The 11,325-nt window shown below is 38.7% G+C and overlaps 1 pseudogene; it reads right to left on the bottom strand.

Moving 5' to 3' along the window:
• Window positions 1–11,325, bottom strand: part of LOC108310641 — a 57,490-nt pseudogene that overhangs the window by 37,473 nt on the left and 8,692 nt on the right.

Raw genomic sequence — 11,325 nt, 5'->3', positions numbered from 1 at the left:
CCCAGGCTGGAGTGCAGTGGTATGATGTTGGCTCACTGCAACCCCTGCCTCCTGGTTTCAAGCAATCCTTCTGCCTCAGCCTCCCAAGTAGCTGGGATTACAGGCACCCACCACCATGCCCAATTACTTTTTGTATTTTTGGTAGAGACGGGTTTCACTGTGTTGGCCAGGATGGTCTCAAACTCATGACCTAGTGATTCACCCACCTCTGCCTCCCAAAGTGCTGGGATTACAACGGTGAGCCACTGTGCCCAGCCCATTTTATCCTTTTTTAAAATTGCCTTTTTATTTTTGATATTTCAGCTGATCATTTATTACCTTTTCCTCCGTGGTTATTTAAAGTCATCTTTTCTTCATTTTTCTTTACCAGGACTCTGTTTTATTAGCGTTTTGGAACAAGTGGCTACCTGAATATAGATTTTATTTTTGTTGTGAAAATTGGTATCTTAACAGAAGTTCTTCAGTGAAACGAAGAAGTGCTTCATGCCAAAGGAAAAACTGGCCAGGAGGAGTCCCTGCACAGTGTGATTTCCACTGACATGAGGCCCTGCGCCTGTGCCTGTGCAGCTGTCTTAACTGCTGGTGGCCCAGACAGATCTGCAAGCCTGGCTCTACGTATAGAGTGGCGATAGTTGGGTGATTAATTGAAGATACGATTTTGTATTTGAGGTCCCAAGCAGGAGACAGTCTTACATTCTAATGGTCTTTGAAAGGTGCACTCTTATAACTGTTTAAATTGGGAGAGAGAAATGCTGTAATTTGTCACCTAAATTAGAAAGTTAAGGCTGTTTTATTCTGCTTAGCACAGTGCCTGGGATGTTAGGCACTCAAGTGTTTAAACAGTGAATGAATAAATGGACAGATGGATGGATAAATAAATTTAGTTGGTCTTTATTTTTAAAAATATTTAAAAAGAAATGAGTAGCAGATACTTTACATTAAATCTGAGGAATAATAGCTCCTCTGTAGCTTTTGCAGTTCCATTTCTTTGGGCCAATGACTAGGGTAAATGGATTATGACATAGGACCATGGTGAACCACCTCACTTATTGGGTGTTATGGGAAGGATATTTAAAAAAGAAGGAGAAAGGAAGAACATTTCATTTGTTTTTGTGCATTTTACTGGAATTCAGAGAGATACCTAGTTTGAGATTCCTGCCTTAATTTTTTTTATTTACAGAACTGGCCTAAATATAGTGAGGCATTCCCATTCTGGTTTTTATCCTTCCATTAGCTTGAAGGGGTGACAGGGGCAGGTGGTCATATTTCACAGCAATGCAGGGAGGTGGGAAAATACAGTGTAGAGCCTTAGAACCAACCCTTAGCTTGTTAACTGGTCTTATTAAGAGTCATGATTTTTAGGGGAAGGGGAAGGGCAGGTTCTCTTGTCTATTTTGTTCATAGCGTGTTTTGGACCCCATTAACCTAGCCCTTAAAACATTGCTTTTACTGAGTTACCCATTAATGTTAAGCTTTGATTCGTGTTTGGCTATAGGAAATAATTGTAAACTCTGTTTTTACATTTGTGTGAGATTATTGTCTTTGTCCCTTTCATCATCTGATGACTCTTCCGTAGTGCTTCATTGCTGACATTTCTTTAACACTTACTACTGGGAAGAATATCTTTCCTGGCTAACTAGATAGTTTCCTCATTTCTGTTAAGATTTGTGTAACTCATCCTGAGTCTCTCCTTGCTCTGATCAAGAGCATACTTAGGGCCAAGATTTTTATGCTTGACGTTAACGTTACTGCTATCTTCTTTTTCTTAACTCTGTTTTTCCTTTCAAAAGTTATTATAAACAATCTTATTTTGTATGTGCTTTTAATTAGGTGCTTTACATTCTTCTTGGAAAGAGTCATGTTTCTAATAGATTCTTTAAAACAACAGTGCATGTTCATTATACATTAAGTACTTCCTTTGAACTTATGCTTCTTAGTTGTATAACCTTTTCCTGATAACCCTAGTTGATTTTTATTTCTTGTTTATTCCTGGGTCAAGTTGAGTATCTCCACGTTTGGGTGGACAAATACTATTTTGTTAAGATCTTAAGATTATGGTATAAGTACTTATAGGAAATAGAACTGATTTGTTCTTTCTAAAAGGTAAGCTTTTGATAAGTGAATATGAATTCCCTGTAAGAACTAGGTGGTATAAATCATTGCTGAACCCCAAACTAATGTTCATTATGCCCAGCTATGATTATAACCTTTGACTGAAATGTGCACATTTAGATCATTATCTTTTTTCCTGCTACCCAGTGTCTACTCTGATTTGAGGTAATGCTATTTTCTGGGAAGAATGGCTACAAGATTTAAATCCTGCAGTTAATTTTCTCATGTTATATTTGTGCACCTATCAGGCATGGTAGTAGTCAAGAATCAACTGAATTTTCCCTGACACTTTTTATTCTTTTCATTGTTATTGTAATAACACCTGTGTGAAGCAGGCATCTGGATCTTCCAGAAACGCAGATGCTTTCTTGATGAACCCCATCTCATATTAACCCTTTCTCTGTATAGAATTATTTTAATTATTTCATATACAGAACATTATATTACATGAAAATCTATAGGCCGGGTATGGTGGGTCACACCTGTAATCCTAGCACTTCAGGAGTCCAGGGCAGGCAGGTCACTTGAGGTCAGGAGTTCCAGGCCAGCCTGGCCAACGTGTTGAAACCCTGCCTCTAAAAATACAAAAATTAGTTGGGCATGGTGGCAGATGCCTGTAGTTCCAGCTCTTCAGGAGGCTGGAGAATCGCTTGAATCCAGGAGGCAGAGCTTGCAGTGAGCTGAGATCCCAACACTGCACTCCAGCCTTGGGTGACAGAGTAAGACTGTCTCAAAAAAAAAAAAAAAATCTATAAAGATGTGCATCAGTGAGAGCTTAGATATAGTGGTGCCACTATGGCTTACATGGCTTCTTTTACCCTCATTTTGCCAACTTGTAACTATTAATAACTTCCATAATTGGTTATTACAGTAAAAGAAAATCATTTTTAGAAATTTTGAAACACTATGTTTAGCTACATTCAACAATAATTGAAACAGAATAATAAATGTTTCGAAGCCTTTGGTGGTAGTTCACCTATTTTCTACTCTGTATAACAAAATTCTTGTGTAAAACATAAGGTTTTGGCTTGTGCTCTGAATTTTACCACTTTATAGCAAGGAGAGCACAACGTCCCCTTCATTCATCTTATTTCCTTGTACTTGGGGTTTCCTTTGTGCTATTTCCTGCCTGAATTTGATTCGACTTTGGATCTGTGTGCTTATCCTTATAGCGTTATATATGCAAGTGATGATACTACTATATTCTTTTTTTTTTTTTTGAGACGGAGTTTCACTCATGTTACCCAGGCTGGAGTGCAATGGCGCGATCTCGGCTCACCGCAACCTCCGCCTCCTGGGTTCAGGCAATTCTCCTGCCTCAGCCTCCTGAGTAGCTGGGATTACAGGCATGCACCACCATGCACAGCTAATTGTTGTATTTTTAGTAGAGACGGGGTTTCACCATGTTGACCAGGATGGTCTTGATCTCTTGACCTCGTGATCCACCCGCCTTTGCCTCCCAAAGTGCTGGGATTACAGACTTGAGCCACCGCGCCTGGCCGTTACTACTATATTCTTAAAGTATCCTCTTTATTGGTGGAATTACCAGTAAATGTAATCATTATGTTCATTTACCTACCAGTCATCCTTCAGAACTAATTACTGAAGTGCAAGTTGGTCTCCTTTCAGTAGGAAATGAATTGCCTCCAGCCTTCTGCTTCAGCAGGTCTGCTCCTTGCACATCAGGCTCCTCCTCCACCCCAGCCGGCTTCGGCCTCTCTCTTGTGTTTCTCTTCACCCTCTCTGGGAGTCCTCTGGGGTGTCCTCCCATCCTTTGATGGCTTCTGTGGTTTCTGTGCTCACTTACCTCAAGGAATGATTTCTAAACCACATCTGAAGTTAAAAGCAGTAGATTATGGACCCCTCCTGTAAATGAGGCTGACCATATATTCTGGAAACCTCTCCTGCTATAAGCACTTAGAAATACTGCAAAAGATACAGCAAACATTCTTTAAAAATCTTTATCACACGAAAGTGAGAGAAATCCATAGGTAGGGGGAAAAGAGAAAGAGGAGTGAGTGTTTCTGAGACAGAAGGTCTAAAACTGGAGTGGGAAGTAAGCACTGAAGGCCGGGGCCTGGGACTTATTCAGGCCAGATGAGACCACGCTGGAAAACAAAACAAAAACATCCGTCATCAAATGGAGTTAAAAAAGAAAAAGTCTCTTTTGAGACCATTGGGCTTGGGATTTGAATTTATGCTACCTGCATGGTCTGGAAAACCCCAAGCTGAGAAACGAATCTAAATGCTTCTGAGTCGGAAGAGCCCAGGGATGCTCGGCAGAAATAAATGCAAATACCCTCAGGAAGAATGCTACCCTCCATCCACTGATGAAGAGCTGGGGATATGCTGATGACAAAAACATTGCTAGACATATAAGGAAATGAGCCACTATGAATGAGAGTCAGCTTAGAGTCAGTGATGAGGTGCCATCTGCTTGATTCATTCATCCCTCACTTTTTAACTGACCACCTATTATATACTGAATGCTGTCCTCAGTGCTATGGTTATAATGGCAAAACACTCTGTGGAGAAATGTGTACTGAGCTGCTGACCAGAGGCTTTGGTACATTTGGCCTATGGCCCCGCCCACTTCAATGCTAGAAAACTGGTACTTTGCAGGTCCCAGTTTGAAAACTGCTGATTATGTTAATTCCTGTATTTTACCAACGAAGAAACTGAGACCACAGTGGTTGTATTTTACAAATGAAAAAACTGACACCACAGAACTTGCCCCAGGTATGAGCCTCAGTTTCCTTGCCTGTAGAATGGGGATGATACCTACCTCACAGGGTTGCTGTGGCCGTGAAAGGTTAACCAGCATGTTGTCTGCTCCAGATATGTCCATTCTTCCTTCGTCTTGGTCTTCAGTAGTCACCGATAGTACAGTGACCCAATTCTCTTGCTTTTCAGGTTAAACACTTTTCTGTTGCTGGCTTGATTCTCAAGGTCTTTGGTTATTCAAGCCTACACAGAGCTCCACATCCTCACTCTTAATTGTTCTCTGATTATTTCATGTATGTGAGTTTACCCTTCCTAACAGATTGTGAACTGTTTACTTTTCAGGGTCCAGATCTTGTATTTTTATGTTAACTTTATGTTACCTAGTCTTGGACTGGTCTGTTGGTAAATTTTGTTGTTGTTGTTGTTAAGCAACAATAAACAATTATTTGTTTATTAATCACAGTAATTCCATTGTAATGAGGAAATGAGAATATTTCTGTCCAGAAAATCATTATGTGAGAGTTTTGGCAAAGTAAGGAAATGCTTTTGCTAGCCATTTATGGTGTTGACATCTATATTCTCCTCCCTCAGTCTCGAACTGATGATTCCTACCTGAATTCCTACTGCAGTTTGCCTTACAGTCCAGGCCTGCTTACTCCTTCCGTGCCAGGCCTGTTTGTGAGCGCTGTTCACCACACTGAGATTCTCTCTGTATGTTGGAAATAATTGAATGAGTAGCTCACAGCCGCTTCCGTGTAGTTGTAAGCACATGTATTAGTATTGGAAGTGCATCCATTTGTATGGGCACAGGTCCATGGTTAGCTTTGTTTCCCTGTTGCCCTGCCCTGCCCTGATCTCTGGCCTAAATGGACAGTGTGGGCATGCTCTCTGTGTCTTCCCTGTCCATCTGTTGGCTGACGGTCAGGCACTTCTGCTTACCATCAGAACCAGGAAAGACTCACTTGGAATTCATCCCTCCCATAGAACCCAACCGTGGCTGGGCTATCGCCAGGGCTCTGTTCAGTTGCTGGCTGCGTTTCAGTTCTCCATCTGAGTCCTTTCTATATGAAAAACATGAAAATGCCAGGGGATTATTTTTGCAAGTAAAAATGATGGCAGCAGATGTGAAAACAGATTTACTCATCATGATGTAAATTGGTGTTTTGTTTTTATTTTAGTTTAACAATATATAGGTATTCATGAAAATATTTGGCTGTAAAAAATTAGGAAAATTACAAACTGCTGTTATCTGTTGTAATTCATTCAATTCAGTTTTTTTAAAGGAACTTGAAATTGTAAGTTAAAAAATTTACTGAAATTTGTGCTAGTTAAGCTTTACGAGTTCTAAGTAATAATCCAAAATACATTTTAAAATTCTGATTTATCAAAATTGCACCTTTCTTTTTACAGATATAATAATTTTCTAGAATGTGGGATGTGGTGGTAGGACTAATGCAGACTTGTTTTAATTTCCTCTGTACCTGTAACCAAGAGAGTAAACTTCTTTATTACATCTAAACTTGTTTATTCTTTTATGTGTGCTAGACCATAGACTAGTTAAAATTTTCTGTATTACCATGCGTCTGTGAAAATATCTTGTCTTACTGGTCTTGTATTCCTAGTAAATTTCAGTGTGGTGCTATCACCTAAACACTGTACTGTGGGACATTGGCAGGAGCTTGGGGATATTTTTGGCTACTTGGAATTCTTTTTTTCTTTTTTTGAGACAGAGTCTTGCTCTGTCACCCAGGCTGTAGTACAGTGGCACCATCTTGGCTCACCACATCCTCTGCCACCCGGGTTTAAGCGATTCCCCTGCCTTAGCCTCCTGAGTAGCTGGGACTACAGGCGTGTGCCACCACGCCCAGCTACTTTTTTTATATTTTAGTGGAGACGGGGTTTCACCATGTTGGCCAGGATGGTTTCGATATCCTGACCTCATGATCCGCCCTCCTCAGCCTCCCAAAGTGCTGGGATACAGGTGTAAGCCACCGTGCCGGGCCTGGAACTCTTATTGTAATGGTATTTATTAGTAATAAGATAAACTTTATTATGTAATTATGCTTGATCGGTTTATTGCCATCCAAGACTACAGTGTTTTATATGACTAGAATTTAGCTTTTTAAGAACCCCCAAATTTTTATTTCAGCTATTTCAATTGAAAGTTTTCTAAAATATGCAGTTTTCTTCTTAATAAGAAGTTAGTGAACATAATAGGACTTGTAATTTCCCATTCAGGGTCATCTCTTTATTCTTTTGTGAGGACCCTCAGTGATGCTTTTGGAAGGGTCAGCATGTTGGGCTTCTTCCTACATTTAATGGTTATTTGTCAACAAATATTTACTGAGTTCTTTTCTAGGCCTGGAGATTCAGTGATGAAGACGTATTTCTTGCCCTCAGAAGGTTCACATTGTAGTAGGGAAGATACACCAGGAAGTTAAGTCTTAAGACACAATGGCATGTTTACAGTGAAGAGAGGAAGCCAACCCAGAGTGTATGGGTTTGAGATCCATACAGATCTGGGTTCATATTTCAGGGCGAATGGAGTTGTGTTAAGCTCTGTCTAGCACTTGCGTGGCCAAACGTACGCATGTACAGTGTTTATTTCTGTCATGGCAGTAAAAAGACTTTTCCTGTAGTTTATTGGTTGATAAAATAATGTAGTTTATGACATCATTGGAAAAGTATTTTTATTCCTACATAGGGTCATTTGTTTCTAGAGGAAAACAATTTTAACAGCAAATAAAAGCACTTTTATTCAATTGAACATGCATTTATTGAATACCTAATATATATGTACATTTTGCTTGCTAGGTATCTTGATGAATAGACATTTAAAAGTCCTTACCCTTAAGCAACTTCCAAGTTTGCAGGGATAATAGGGGCCCAAATACCCATAATATGGTGTAGAATCAAATGAGCAACTTAAGATAGAAACATTTGCTGTGAAAGACTGTACCTACTAGGGAGGAATTGGCAAGGATATATGGAATAGGTGATGTTGAAGCTGCATCATGAAAGATGGCTAAAATTGGGGGAATTTGGAATAAACATTGTACTTAGATGGATTTGCTTGGAGCTTAGTATGGGCAGTAAATACATTAATACTTTGAGAGGAGCATAATTTTTTAGTGGACACAGGTGGAGCACAAGACTGGCATGATAGATAGGTGTGTGGCCTTTCTGTGAAGGGCCTTGAATGCCAGGCTGAGGAGGGTGTTCTTAGCCGGTGAATGTGACCAAGTCACTGTTTTTAAAGTGGCAAATGATACTATTGCAGCTGTCTGTTAGCCCACTGGTAAAATGGGTGAGTATTAACTGAGGGGAGGTCATGTGGTGTAGCATGAAGAGCACTGAAATTATCAATTGGTTTGAATTCCAGCTTCAGCACTTAATATACCGGGGGACTTTAACTTCAGGCAAGTTGCTAAAAACCTTTCTTAGCCTCAGTTTTCTTATAGAGAAAATGGGACTAATGATTCCTTTTATATGGCTGTCTTAAATGACATAACGTTTATGAAATCACCTTTAATAATTTGCACGTGCATTTGTTTGGGATTTCAGCCTAGGTGGTTTGCTTTCTTCCTTTCCAATGTTATGCTACCTCGTATTTATTTTTCTTATCTTACTGTGCTGGCTAGGACGTCCAGTACTGTGTGATAGTAGGGTTCTCATCTTTCTACTTTGTCTAGGATTTCTACAATAGCATGATACAGACATCTTTTATTTCATTTCATTCTTGTTTTTTTCTTCCCAGCAAATATATTCTATCATATCATTTCATTCTTAAATGTGATGTTTGCTATAGATTGTAGGTAAATATCCTTTATCAGAATAAGGAAATTCTCTTCCTGATTTGGAATCTACAAAAAAAAAAAACTGTTGAATTTTAGGATACTTTTTTGCTTGTTTTGCAGTGATCATTTTCCCCACTCTTTTCTCTTTTTGCATGAATTATGGCCAATAGATTGTATTGGATAAATGAAACATATAGTATGAATTATATCCAATAGATTATATTTCTAATTAGTAGACTAGTAGATTTTCTAATAACCTCTTAGAACGAATTGTGGATATTATCACTTTTTCTATATTCTGATTGAGTTTGTGTAATACTGCTGTAGGCTATTCTTGAATGTTTGGGAGAACTTCTTTGTGAAATATATGGCCTGATTTCTTTGTGGTATGATTTTAAACTACAGATTCATTTTCTTTAGTGGTTTAGAACAGTTTAGACTATCTTTCTTTGTGAGGTAGTTTTGTTAAATTGTATTTCTTAGAAATTTATTTGTTTCATATGTTATCTAATTTTATAGTATTAACTTGTTCATGGTGTTATTTTAAGTTTCACAGTGTCTGTAGTTAGTTTTAGCCCCCTTTTCACTCCCAGTGTTTATTTGTACTGCTCTCTCTCCTTTATCTATCTTGCCAGAGGTTTGTGTCTTTGATTACTTTTTGCAAAGAATCAGTGTTTCGCTTTGTTTAGCCTCCCTAATGTTTTTTTTTTTTTTTAATTTCTTTTTTATTATTTTCTTCTTTTTTTTTTTTTTGGTTTTTGCTTTTCTTTTCTTACTTTTTAAGTTGAATGTTTAGCTCCTTAATTTATAGCATGTCTTCTTTTATAACATAAGTTGGTTTTTTTTTGGAGACAGGGTCTCGTTTTGTAGCCCAGGCTGGAGTACAGTGGCACAGTTAGGCTTCCTGCAGCCTTGACCTCCAGGGCTCAAGTGATCCTCCTGTTTCAGCCTTCCGAGAAGCTGGGGCGACAGGCATGTGCCACCATGCCTGGCTAATTTCTTAATTTTTTGTAGCAAAAACACTTATTGTGTTGCTCAGGATGGTCTTGAACTCTTGGGTTTGAGCAGTCCTCCCACCTTTGCCTCCTAAAGTGTTGGGATTTACACATGTAATCCACCATGCCCAGACTAACATAAGCATTTAAGGCAATAAATTCTCTTTCAAAATACTGCCTTTCCCATAGCCAAGAAGTGTATTGTGTTGTGTTGTGTTGTGTTTTGTTCTGAGATAGAGTCTCACTGTGTCACTGGAGTGTGGTAGCATGATCATGGCTTACTGCAGCCACCACCTCCTAGACTGAAGTGATTCTCCTAGCTCAATCTCGAGTAGCTGGGACCACAGGCGGCACATGCCACCACTCTGGCTAATTTTTAAATTTTTTGTAGGAACAGGATCCCACTTTGTTGCCCAGGCTGATCTCGATCTCCTGGGCTCAAGCATCCACATCAGCATTTGTTACTTTCTGACTCTTTAGTAATAGCCATTTTAACTGGGGTGAGGGGACATCTCATTATGGTTTTTATTTGCATTTCCCTGAGGATCAATGAAGTTGAACACTTTTTCATGTACCTGCTGACCATTTGTTGTCTCCTTTTGAGAAATGTATTTTCAGATCCTTTGCCCATTTTTAAATTAGAATGTCTTTTGCTGTTGAGTTATTTGAGTTCCTTATATATTCTGGTCATTAATCCTTTGCTGGATGAATAGTTTTGCAAATACTTTCTCCCATTCTGTGGATTGTGTCTACTTTGTTGGTTGTTTCCTTTGCTGCGCAGAAGCTTTTAAAATTTCCATTTATTTTTCCTTTTGTTTTGTTTTTCTCTTTCTAAGGGATTAATTTTGGTCTCCCCTGCACCCACCCTCCATTCTATTTTTCCTTCTCCAATGATTTGGAAGTTTTATACTTTATTTCTAGTCTTTTAGTGATTGCCCTTTAAATTTTATCATGCTTACCTAAGATAATTAAGTATAAGGCTGAGTATTTTAACTATCCTTGTAAAACAATATAAAGGCCTCAGAGTACTTTTGGCTCTGGTCATCCTTTTTTTGATCAAATTGTCTATTTTTTTTTTTAGTTTTCTACCTCTACCCCACACTCGCCATAGACACAGTCTAGTGGTTAAGCACATAAACTAGAAACTGAAACTGACAGCCTGGTGTGACCCCCAACTCCTCATGCCTACCAGATGAGTAGCGCTGGGCAAAATAACCTTCCTGTGCCTCAGTCTCCTCACCTATAAAATGTGGACAATAAAAGGATCTTTTTCATAAGGCTAAGGCTTTTAAATGAGAAATACGGTACCTATAAAGCTTTAAGAGCTATACCTAGAAGTTGGTAACTGCTATACATTAATATAAGAGTCTGCTGTTACTGCTTTATTGTTCCATTTTGAACACCTTGTTTAATTTTACCTACATGTTTAACAATTTGTCTTTTCATTATTTCTTCTTCTACCTTAGACCTTCCTTCTGAGACATTTTCCTTCTACCTGAAGAATATTCTTTAGATTTATATCGTGAAGTCAGTTGGCTTTAAATTTCAGCTTCTGTTCTTTTTAAATGGTCTTCTTATTTCACTCTTAATTCTTTTTTTTTTCCCCCATTTATTTATTTTATCGCATTTTAGGTTTGGGGGTACATGTGAAGAACATGCAAAATTGTTGCATAGGTACACACGTGGCAGTGTGATTT

This window comes from Cebus imitator, unplaced genomic scaffold (genome assembly GCF_001604975.1).
Source record: "Cebus imitator isolate Cc_AM_T3 unplaced genomic scaffold, Cebus_imitator-1.0 Scaffold6, whole genome shotgun sequence".
Taxonomy (NCBI): Eukaryota; Metazoa; Chordata; class Mammalia; order Primates; family Cebidae; genus Cebus; species Cebus imitator.
This window is presented reverse-complemented; position numbering and strand designations above follow the sequence as displayed.